This window comes from Procambarus clarkii, chromosome 66, assembly GCF_040958095.1.
Source record: "Procambarus clarkii isolate CNS0578487 chromosome 66, FALCON_Pclarkii_2.0, whole genome shotgun sequence".
NCBI lineage: Eukaryota > Metazoa > Arthropoda > Malacostraca > Decapoda > Cambaridae > Procambarus > Procambarus clarkii.
The window spans coordinates 10,591,271-10,603,738 of NC_091215.1; the positions used below are offsets into that span (position 1 = coordinate 10,591,271).

The 12,468-nt window shown below is 41.9% G+C and overlaps 2 long non-coding RNA genes across 5 annotated transcripts in view; both read right to left on the reverse strand.

The window, feature by feature from the left end:
• Positions 1-671: 671 nt before the first annotated feature.
• Positions 672-12,468, reverse strand: part of LOC123769135 (uncharacterized) — an 84,634-nt gene continuing 72,837 nt past the window's right edge. For all 4 annotated transcript variants that reach the window (XR_011223835.1, XR_011223837.1, XR_011223836.1 and 1 more), the window contains exon 4: positions 672-968. This is a non-coding gene — a long non-coding RNA (uncharacterized lncRNA). The remainder of the gene's footprint in view (positions 969-12,468) is intronic.
• LOC138355118 (uncharacterized) lies at positions 1,661-9,473 on the reverse strand. The gene is made up of 2 exons (XR_011223838.1): positions 9,109-9,473; positions 1,661-8,487 (listed from the first exon to the last, which is right to left on the reverse strand). It is a non-coding gene; the product is annotated as an uncharacterized lncRNA (long non-coding RNA).

Consider the following 12,468-nt stretch of genomic DNA (forward strand, 5'->3'; position numbering starts at 1 on the left):
GGGGGTTCGAGCTGGTGTGGGGGAGTAGGCATTGGGTGCGAAGTGGGTGTGGGTAAGGATGTGGATAAACACAGATGATTTTTTTTGAGGGGAGGAAAGCAAAGAGGATGGAGAGGCACAAGTAAAGAGAACGTTAAATAATGGGAATATCAGATTGAGTTATTGAAGCAGGCAGGCTGTCCGCCTTGTTGACACGATGTGTGTTAGCCGCTAAGCGTCAGAATCGGGTTTGAGATGGAGAGCGAGCGGGGGTGAAGGTGGGAAGCAGGTGGGGTGAGGATGCAGGCTGGGGGGGGGGGAGGGCGGTGACCAAGTGGGATCTTAAACGTAATCTCAACATCATCATGGTTGACATTTTTTTATTTTCAATTTCGTCGGGTGACATCGATGGGCCTCTTCAACCCGACCAAAAATGCACACTAAGATGTTAGAGACATCATTTTCTTACAAGCTCAATACTGTTAGCAGGCTCACTACTGTTAAGATGCCAGAAGTGATGAGTCCGAATTAAAAATAGCAGATATGTAAAAAAATGAGGCATTGAGAAAGATAGCAAATGAAGGAACAACAAGGATGTAACAAATTAGAGATAAAGACAATGTTTAGACGAAAGATGATGCAAAATTTATAGAATGGAAAAAATGATATGCAAAAAGAGGAATAAGTAAAAATACAGTTTTTTTTTTATTTATATATACAAGTATTGTCACATTCTTGTTCAGCCACTAGCACGCGTAGCGTTTGAAATAATGTGCAGTCATCGCTGGAAGTTTGCAATGTTCCACTTGCACCTGTGGTCTAAAAGGCCAACCAATCATTTACATGATGTTATTGTCACTCCAATCCTTCAGTGCGTTATGCGTTGCTTTGGCATGTTGAGGTCGAGCACTGGCGGTGTCTTGCATGAACTTTTCAAAAGAGCCCTCCTTCCCTTGCCTTGTCAAGTACTCTCCCAACAAACTGGTTGCCTGCAATAATAATAATAATAATAATAATTTATTCAAATGTAGGTACAATGGGTTTGTGAGTTTGCATAATGTTGGTATTTTTACATTCTTGCAAAGCCAATAATACACATAGCGTTTCGGGCAGGTGCAATAGGAGAAATGAGGTCTTTATTTATATCAATATCAATAATTCCAATGAAGGATATTGTCATACATATCCACAGTCTATATGTTAAGCTTATCTCAATACAAACATTTTAATATTCTTAACACCAAAAATATTTCCCCCTCCTTCTGTCTATATATTTTAATATCTGGACATATACTAGGATGGGAAATAGGAGAGGTGGACACAATGTTAGAGGGTGGGAGCATTGATTGTGAGGGGGACATTATTAGAGGGGTGGATGCATGGCTTGTGAGGACACATTGTTAGAGAGGCATGGTGCTTGACTTGTGAGGTGAATGACGGGGGGCATCGCCTGTGAGAAGGACATTATTACATGAGTGAGTGCATGGCATAAGATGTCGACAAATTAGAAGTAGGTACTTGGTTTGTGTGGTGTACATATTGTTAGTAGGGTGGAGACCTCGATAGTGACATTGGAACATTATTAGGGAAAAGGAGGGCATTGTTGCTAAGGTGAACATATTATTAGAGGAGTGATTGCATGGCTTGTGAGATGGACATTGTTAGACTTGAGAGATGGACATTATTAGAGTGGTGAGTGCATGGTTTGTGAAAATATTATTTAAGACGAGGGTGCATAGTATAAAAGTTGGACACATAGTTACAGGTGTGGGTACATAGCTTGTGAACTGGGATTTTTTTTTTTGGGGGGGGGGTTTGCAAGGTGACCATATTGTTAGTGGGTGGTTTCTTGGTTTGTTAGATGAAAGCATTGATAGAAGGGTGAGTGTATGGCTCATGATGTACATAATATTAGAGGGATGGTTGCATGGCTTGTGATGGGGACATTATTAGAGGAATGGTTGCATGGTATGTGAGGTGGACATATTAGAGGGATGAGTGTTTGGCTTGTGAGGTAGACACATTATGATATTTATACATACAATATGTCTTGTATGGCTTGTGAAGTGGACATTATTAGAGGGTTTGTTGTTTGGCTTGTGAGGTGGCCACATTGTTAGACGGGTGGGTACATTACTTATGAAGTGGACATTTTTAGAGGGATGGATGAATAGCTTGTGCGATGGATATATGAGAGAGGTCAGTGCATGGCATATGAGTTGGAGATTATTAAAGTTTGCATGTTTACGAGGAGGACTAATTGTTCGAGGAGTTATAGCAAGCCTTTGGAGGTATACGCATTCTTAGAGGGGTTGGTACTTCATCTGAAAGGTGGATAAATTGTTACGAGGGGTGGGTGCATGGCTTGTGACGCTGATATTAGTATGAGCTCAATTATCCGGATTCTGCTAACCGGATATCGGGTCATCAGGAAAATTTGATGTTCATATCCGGATGAATGTACATATAATTCAGATGACCAGAGGTTTGTCTAGATATATATAGACAGGAAGATAATTTACTATATATGCCAGCATATAAGTCAACATTTGAAGCCTTAAAAACTCTCCAAAACCAGGGATCGACTTGTTGCCAAATATAAAATGTGAACCACTGGGAGAAAAACAAGTGAAACGCGAAGCCTAACACTCGTTGTACACCACTTGTCTAACTCTGGCAGCCTATCACAATTATTTACATACTTTCACTTTGAAATTATGGAATTTTCTCAGCAAAGTGGTGAGGAAGGCAGGCAGGCAAGCGGGCAGGCAGGGAGGCAGGGAAGGAAGGAGGCCGGCAGGGAAGGAGAGAGAGAAATAGGCTGGCAGGTAAGGAGGGAAGGAGAGAGACAGCCATGAAGGGAGTGAGTGAGGCAGGCGGGCAAGGAGAGAGTCAGACTGGAAAGGAGTAAAAGAGGAGGGCAGAGTGGGTGGGCTGGCAAGCAGATAGGCTGGAGTGGGTGTGGACGTGTCTGGAGTGGGTGTGTAGGTGTCTGGAGTGGCTGTGGGGGGTAACTGGAGTGTGCCTGGGTGTTTGTGGGTATCAGGAGTTGGTGTAGGGAATCACTGAATTTGGTTGTGGGTGTGGTGTGTCTTTGAATGTCATGTGGGTATTGGCATGTGGGTGTTTACATTTATCGGTGTTGACATGTAGAGTGTGCTGCCCGCTGGGAGAGGCACGTGCCAGTCTTTGTGTACCAGAGGCATGGATACTACGTTATCCCTAGCAAGGGGGTGGGTGGAGGTCAAGAGGGGTTGGGTCTCGGCAGGGTGGGAGGATCGGAGGTGGCACGTGCGTTGTTTAATCATATTTGCTTTTCTTTACACATAGAGATCACAAAAGCGTTTGCATCAATGAACAATGGATTTGTTTGTTTGCTCTGTATGTTCGAGGATTTTTTCACTGATGCATCACGCTATTGCGATTTCTGTGTGTAATGAAGTAAGGGCGAAGAGGTAGAACGGCCAATTGACATAGCGAGAGTGCATGGTGGAGTTGTGTAAACACCTTGGTTTGTGTCTCGGAGAGGCTGCAGGATCTACATAATTTCAGTAGAACTTCTGGTTTCAACTCTTTTACCATGTCGTAGCTCAGACGATTAAGGCAGCGTCTGCGATGCTCTCAGATGTAGGTTCGAATCCTCGTCACGGCCCTTGTGGATTTGTTTGCTTTTCTTTTTTTGCCGTGGTGGGCTATCTTGAGGTTATCTTGAGATGATTTCAGGGCTTAGCGTCCCCGCGGGCCGGTCTTCGACCAGTCCTCCTTTCTGTTACACACCCCCAGGAAGCAGCCTGTAATAGCTGTCTAGCTCCCTGGTACCTATTTACTTCTAGGTAAAAGGTGCATCCGGGTGAAAGAAACTCCACCAGGGATCGAACTCATAACCTCAGGACTGCGAATCAGAAGCGTTCTCCACTCAATTGTCAGGCCGGGTAAGATACGAATTTTAAATAAGGCAACATAATATTTTACCTACTGTAAAATACAGCTGCTTACTGTAAGCTACAGTAAGGTGTAGCTTACTGAGTTTTATTGTATTTTTCAAGCCTTGTGTATTGTTTTAAATTGTTTAAATTTTGCCCCGAGGGGCGAGTTTATTGGGCAGCGCCACCCATCCTGTGAGTGAACATACCCCGTAGCAGCATGTATAACACTTCCAAATAGGAAGAAAACCAGCTAGGTTATTCATCCTGTCATTTGTACCCAGACACAGTCGGTGCTTGAACAAATCCACAAGGGCCATGACGAGGATTCGACCCTGCGTCCGAGAGCATCCCAGACGCTCGTCACGGCTCTTGTGGATTTGTTCATTTGATGCATCACGTAATTGTAATTTCTTTGTGTAATGAAGTAAGGGCGAAGAGGGAGAACGGCCTATTGACATAGCTCGAGTACATGTGGGGAGCTGTGTAAAACCCTGGTTTGTGCCTCGGAAAGGCTGCAGGATCCACTAAGTTCAGTAGAACTTCGGTTTCAACTCCTTTTGACCATGTCGTAGCTCAGTCGATTAAGGCAGCGTCTGGGATGCTTTCGGATGCAGGTTCGAATCCCCGTCACGGCCATTGTGGATTTGTTCATTTGATGCATCACGCAATTGTGATTTCTGTGAGTAACAGTTGGGGTTTGCTTAACTGTCTCAAGTGAACAGCTTATCAAACAAGAAGATTAACATTCGTCAACCCTTCAGTACATATTATCTTGCCGGTTCAAAATGGGGAATCTATTGAGAACATTATCTATATTTGACAAATAGTATTCTTCTAACTCAAACATTGTGGGGTTTATTATTCTGCATATATTTCTAATGACTTTTAGATGTTTACACTCTCTCAGGTAGGGGTGTAGGCAGTGTCCATCACTCTCACCACAGATTCTGCAACTTCTCTGCTCAACTTTTGTTTCCATTCCTAAACTCCATGGATATTTGTAACCAAGACAGATTCTTGCTATTACTAATTCTCTCACGCGGCCACCTCCACTTAGTCCATAATGATTGGGACTGCCAGCTGCAACCACATTGTACCAGCGTACAGATTCACTGATTTGTTCTTCTATCCTCCTTTCCACAGTAACCTTGTCACGGTGATATTGTCTAATGATGCCTCTAAATTGTAAAAGAGTCTTGGGTATGAAGTATTCAATATGGTCATCTTCAGCGCCTTCAGCAGCCAGCACATCTCCTTGTTCATTTCCACAGATTCCAACAAGGGATGGTATCCACAGAAATGTTTATCATATTGATTAGTTGCTGCTCTACAGCATGATATAAATGTTTTAACACCAGGTTTGTTGAAGTGTCCATGAGGTAAATATATGTTTAATATTATCGACCACTATCGAAAATATTAAACATATATTTCCCTCATAATATTATCGATAGCACTTATGACTTGTGAGAACAACACATTGTTACTGGAGGTGTGCGTATATCTTTTGAGATACTAATTATTACAGAGATGGGAGAATGGCTTACGAAGAAGGACACATTGTTAGAGGGTGTGTCACAGAGCCCGAGAGGTGGATATTATTTGTTCAAGGATTGAGAGGTGGAGACATTGTTACTTACGTAGATGGGTGCATGGCTTATTAGGTGGTCATTATTATTAGGGGGAATGGGTTCATTGTTTGTGAGGTGGACATTATGAAGGGGGATGGGTTCATGGTTTGTGAGGTGGATATTATTAAGGGGATGGGTTCATGGTTTGTGAGGTGGACATTATTAAGGGGAATGGGTTCATGGTTTGTGAGGTGGACATTATTAAGGGGATGGGTTCATGGTTTGTGAGGTGGACATTATTAAAAGGGATTGGTTCATGGTTTGTGAGGTAGACATTATTAGAGAGGTGGCTGCATGGCTCGTGAGGTGGATATTATTAAACTGGTGGGTACATGGCTTGTGATGTGGATATTATTAGGGTGGGTTGGTGCATGGCTTACAAGATGAACATTACAAGATGAGAGAGTTTGATGCATGGGCTGTGGTGGATAATATTAAAAGGTTGGGTGCATGGGTGGTGGTGGATATTATTAGAAGATTGGGTGCATAGGTGTAGGTGGATATTATTATAGGGTTGGTTGTATGGATTGTGGTGGATATTATTAGGGGGGTATGGTTCAAGGGTTGTGGTGGATATTATTAGAGAGTTGGGTGCACGAGTTGTAGTGGATATTATTAGTAGGTTGGTTCCATGGGTTTTGGAGGATATAATTAGATGGATCAGTGCATGGCGTATGAGGTGGACATTATAATAGGAGTGGGTGCTTGGTTTGAATGGTGGTCATATTGTTAGAGGGGGAAGGTGCATGACTTTTGAGGTGGACATTATTAGATAGGTGGGAGTATGGCTTATGAGATGGAATCTATTCAAAGGGAGGGTGTAAGGATTTTGAGATATAAATTATTAGAGGGCTTATGATGATTGGTATATACAGTCAAGCCAATGTTGTTATTATTTTAAATGTTTCTCTTAACTAAAATAGCTGTTTGAGTTATTTGTTGTTATTTTGAATTGTTTAATTTCTCTGTGTTTCTAATCATATTGAACTATGAACTAGAAAAATTCATGAACTTTGAACTAAGAATTATGCTTCTGAGTGAATAAAGGTTTCCACGCATTTTCGTGAGGGTACCGTCCCTGCACCCCACGAGGACAGATAGGGGCAGGAAGTCACCCACTGTGGGTGTTTGTTGGGAGCGCTTGTGAGGTGCCCACATCACTGTTGTCAGGTTGCTTATCTCTTGTGTTTTCAGTGTAACGTGATTACTGTAGTCGGTCTAGTATGTGAGAAATGGTTTCAGGTTGTATTATGTCCTATTCCCTGTGTCCTTTAATAAATGTAACGCACACTGTTGGTTTGTTAAAGTCCTCCAATACAAAATAGTTGTTTCGGTCACTGAGTGTTCCCTCTCGTGTTTGATGTGTCTTTACAATACAGAATAAACATGTGTTCTGTAATTTTCCTTTAAAGTAATGTACATGTACGGTAAGTAAGCAAGTGAGGAGGCTGTGTCTGATTTATATTACTAAGTCTAAAGTTATTAAGTTATTAGGTCTAAACTATTTTCCATCCATCCCCCTCTCACAAGGTAGGTGCATGGCTTGTGAGGTAGACATTACTGTATTAGTCTGGTGAGTGCATGACTTTTGAGCTGTGTATTATTATAAGTATGGGTGCATGGCTTCTTAGGTGAACACATTTTTACAAGGATAGGGGCGTGCATGGCTTCCTAGTTGGACACATTGTTAGAGGAGTAGGGAGGGATGGTTTGTGAGGTATATGTATCTGTATTCAATCTATAAAAAAATCTGTCTTGCTCTGAAAGGTGAACTGACTCCCGAGCAGTACTCAAGGTGGGACAACACTAGTCACTTATACAGTATGAACACTGTGGTGCTCATACTGTTAAATCAAGGGATTGTTAAATCCCTTGATTTGAACATACCTATAATCCATCCTATTATTTTCTCAGCGGATGCTATATTTGCTTAGTTAAGCTCACTAAATTGTATGAATCATTGGGTGCATATGCTGAGGCCGATACTCCAGACATCATTTTCATAATAAAAACATAGGGGACAACAGGACATTATTGAAAGGGGAATTCCTCCTCCCAGAGTATAATCCATCGTTCGGAAAGGACAGAACAACAAGAATACGTTGTGAATTGCTTTATATGTAGGAGGACCTGAATGCAACCACCAATGAGGAACTGAAAACCATAGGATCCTCAGAGTCTGTTTGATGCAATATACTAGCTCAACATGGTAACATACTGACAGTGGGAGTATTCTACAGGGCTGACACAGCTGACTTTTTGATTTGTAGTGCCTCGCAGATGTCAGGCCGCCTGCTATCGCTGTATCTATCGATGATTTCTGTGTTGTTTGTTAAGACTTCTCTGGTGATGGTCTGGTTGTGGGAAGAGATTATATGTTCCTTAATGTAGCCCTGTTGCTTATGCATTGTTAATCGCCTGGAAAGAGATGTTGTTTGCTTGCCTATATACTGAGTTCTCTGGGGCTTACAGTCCCTAAGTGGGCATTTGAAGGCATAGATGACGTTGGTCTCCTTTAAGGCGTTCTGCTTTGTGTCTGGAGAGTTTTTCATGAGTAGGTTGGCGGTTTTTTTTTGGTTTTATAGTAAATCGTCAATTTTATCTTCTGATTTTTGTCTGTAGGGATAACGTTCCTATCAACAATATCTTTCAGGACCCTTTCCTCCGTTTTATGAGCTGTGGAAAAGAAGTTCCTGTAAAATAGTCTAATAGGGGGTACAGGTGTTGTGTTAGTTGACTCTTCAGAGGTTGCATGGCGTTTCACTTTCCTTTTTATGATGTCTTCAACGAAACCATTGGAGAAGCCGTTGTTGACTAGGACCTGCCTTACCCTACAGAGTTCTTCATCGACTTGCTTCCATCCTGAGCTGTGGCTGAGAGCACGCTCGACGTAAGCATTGACAGCACTCCTCTTGTACATCATCGAAAACTGTTGCAACATATCACCTCACCTAAATGTGAGTATATATAAGACAAACTGTTTAAAACGTTAGCATAGCAAAACTCGGTTTTCAGGTTACTGTTGTGTGTGTGTGTGTAAAACTAAAGTCTTTGAAAATGTAATTAGTTATTTAAACACGTTCAAGCTTCGCGTCCGACTAGAAATAAAAATAAATTTTGGAAAATTGATTTTTCAAATACCATCGACAGTAAAAAAAAACATAAGAAATATTGAGAAAATTCGTGTTAGAATTATTGTTCTTACTTTTTCGGTCATATTTATCAACATATATATATTAGTATATTCTGGTAGCAGTCTTTCTTGTAAACATATTCTTTGGACACCTGACAGGACAGGACAGGACACCTAGGGGAGAACCCATGGCATAAGAGCCTTCGCGAGAACAAGAAGATAGTCGTCAGGAGAGGTAACAAGTCGCCAATATACGTCATTCTAAAAAAAGACGAATATCTGGCGAAAATGAACCTCATATTCTCTGACCAAACTAAATTCCAAAGGGTAACGATGGACACTACAGCCGAATTGAAAACAAAGGTAAACAGATTGATCGAAACTGTGAACGCCAAGAAATCCGGACTCCACCGGCCAAAGATTATTGGGGAATACAAACCTGGTTATGCATATGGAAATGTCAAGACACACAAGCCTGGAAACCCACTTCGGCCAATCATCATCCAGATACCCACACCCATGTACAGACTGGCGAAGCAACTCAACGGATTGCTGACTCCTTATGTACCTTGTGCTTTCAGCCTGAATTCTCCAATTCTTCTCAGCCCACTATGCAAGGCCCGATTTGCCTAATAAGCCAAGTTTTCATGAATTAATATATTTTCTCTAATTTTTTTCTTATGAAATGATAAAGCTACCCATTTCATTACGTATGACGCCAATTTTTTTTTTATTGGAGTTAAAATTAACTAAGATATATGACCGAGCTTAACCAACCTAACCAATATATATATATATATATATATATATATATAGATATATATATGTCGTACCTAGTAGCCAGAACGCACTTCTCAGCCTACTATGCAAGGCCCGATTTGCCTCATAAGCCAAGTTTTCCTGAAATAATATATTTTCTCTAATTTTTTTCTTATGATATGATAAAGCTACCCATTTCATTATGTATGAGGTCAATTTTTTTTTATTGGAGTTAAAAATTAACGTAGATATATGACCAAACCTAACCAACCCTACCTAACCTATCTTTATAGGTTAGGTTAGGTTAGGTAGCCGAAAAAGTTAGGTTAGGTTAGGTAGGTTAGGTAGTTGAAAAAACATTAATTCATGAAAACTTGGCTTATTAGACAAATCGGGCCTTGCATAGTAGGCTGAGAAGTGCGTTCTGGCTACTAGGTACGACATATATATATATATATATATATATATATATATATATATATATATATATATATATATATATATATATATATATATGATGCCCCAGAAGTGACTCGAACCCATACTGCCAGGAGTAACGCAACTGGTATCTACACGACGCCTTAATCCGCTTGACCATCTCAACCGGACAATAAGGAAGTGATAGCCGAAGCTATTTGAACCACTTCCCCGCCGGCACGGTAATCTTGGCTGTAGCATTTTATCCAATCACTTCATTCTTTGGGGCACACATGAGGAACATAAATGCGAACAAGCCTGAATGGTCCCCAGGGACTGAAAACGACTGAAAAAACTCACACCGCCAGAAGTGACTCGAACCCATACTGCCAAGAGCAACGCAACTGGTATCTACAGGACGCCTCAACCCTTAAACTGCGCATGGCTTATATATACGCCATGAGTAACATGTCCCACCGTGGGCATGTCGAATATATACGCCAAAGGGTGCCAGGCACGATTCAAATGTCCCGCGGTGTTAAAGGGGTCATCCATACGTAGCTAGGGGCGATTGTAAACAGACGCCATTTTGAAATAAAAATCTTGAGCAGGCCTCCTTTGTTTCACAGGCCTAAGTTAGTGGCCAGACACCATGGCGAGCGCATCGCGACCCAGCGTGCGACCTCGCTCAGCGCACCGCGCCGCGTAGTCTTTGACCGAAGACGAAATTGCAGATGAATTGTTCAAGGACGTTGACGAATCTGATATTGACGACTCGGATATAGATGAAGATTATACCCAGCCTGAAGAAATAGAAACAACGGATAGTGAGGGTGAACATGTGGGTGCCACGAGGGTGAAGATGCCTCACGAGTTACCAGCTACTACTCAACACCACTCAACACCACCTCGCGCCCAAGCACGTCGTTCATCTGTTCCCTTGCACGTTTATGATATGATTGACGAGTCTGAAATAGGTAAATCTTTCTCAGGTTTTAGTGATGAAGAATCGGAGAATAGTTTTACCCCGGCTGCTAGTACCAGTACAAGTTTCGCCGCATCAGCTGCCCGCCCAGCCAAGCGCCACCGCATGGAACAATATGGCAACAATGAGGAACAAATTCCCTCATGTTCCAAATCTTTTTCCTCATCTACCCTTCCTGTCCCTACTGTTGCAATGCCTGCTTCAGCTCCTGGTCCCCGGATTCCTCGCCATGGTGCAGCTAATGGGTCTCGGAAGACAGCAGGTTTGTGAGTGTGGAGTGATGGGGAAGATTTTGTTCCACAAATTCCCGACTTTGGCAACAGAGATGTGGGAATTACAGATCTTTTCCCTGATACTGGTGACGAAATGTGTGAAATGGACTTCTTTACTGCATATTTCGATGAGCCGCTCATGGAACACATTGTTCACGAAACGAACAAACTTGTGGCTGATCTCATTGAAGGTGAGGAAGTATCAGAATTTTCACGACTACAGCGTTGGAAAGAGACAACTGTTGGTGAACTGTATGTGTTTTTCGCAATTTGCATGTTGATGAAACATTGTGTGAAACACGTAATTTCAGATTATTGGAGCAGAGACAACGCTGTTCCAACATCATTGTACGGGAAATATATGTCCCGAGACAGATTTCTGTTGATCCTACGGTGCCTTCATTTTGCAAATAATGCAGACGAGAGACAGGATGATAGACTTTGGTGGGTGAGGCACGTGGTAAATGACTTGATTGGAAAGTTCCGAGATTATTACGTACCAGCTTAGAAGCTGGTTATTGATGAATCCCTTGTGCTTTTCAAAGGACGTGCTGCCTTCAAGCAGTATACTCCCTCAAAACGTCACTGATTTGGACTGAAAATCTTTGTGCTCTGTGACTGTGAATCAGGAATGGTGTTACACATGATACTTTATTCAGCCACAAATGTAGATATTCCTGCTAATGACGAACATGGCTTCTCAGGTAGTGTGGTGAAGGCACTGCTATCTGAACAAGGGCCACATATTGTACACAGATAACTATTTTACCAGTCTCTTGCTAACGAAATTCTTGCTTGATAATAAGACTGGAGTGTGTGGAACAGTAAAGCCAAAACGAAAGGAAATGCCTGTGTTTGATACTGCTATGCAAGTTGGGGACTGCGAGGTAAGAAAAAGTGGTGCAATGATTTCAGTACGGTGGAAAGACAGACGTGAAGTGAACATGATGACCACCATTCACCCTGGTACAATGGTAGACAGTGGCAAGGTGAACAGAACAACAAAGCAAATATTATATAAGCCAGATTGTGTGATGGACTACAACATCAACATGCGTTTAGTTGATAAATGTGACATGATGGTGGGTGCTGTAGAGTGTGTATGGAAAACAGTGAAGTGGACAAAGAAAATGATTTTCCACCTTATTGACGTAACAATGCTGAACAGTTACAACATGTTTCTTGTGAAAACAGGTAGAAAACCATATTTCCGTTCGTTTAGTTTTCAAGTTGTGAAACAGTTACTAGGTAAATTTGGCAAGGACACACCTGGCATACAAAGACCCATTCGAGACCCAATATTGAACCATGCTCCTGCACCCAGGCTCGCTTACAGGGAGGCCTTTCTGGTACACTAAATCAAGAA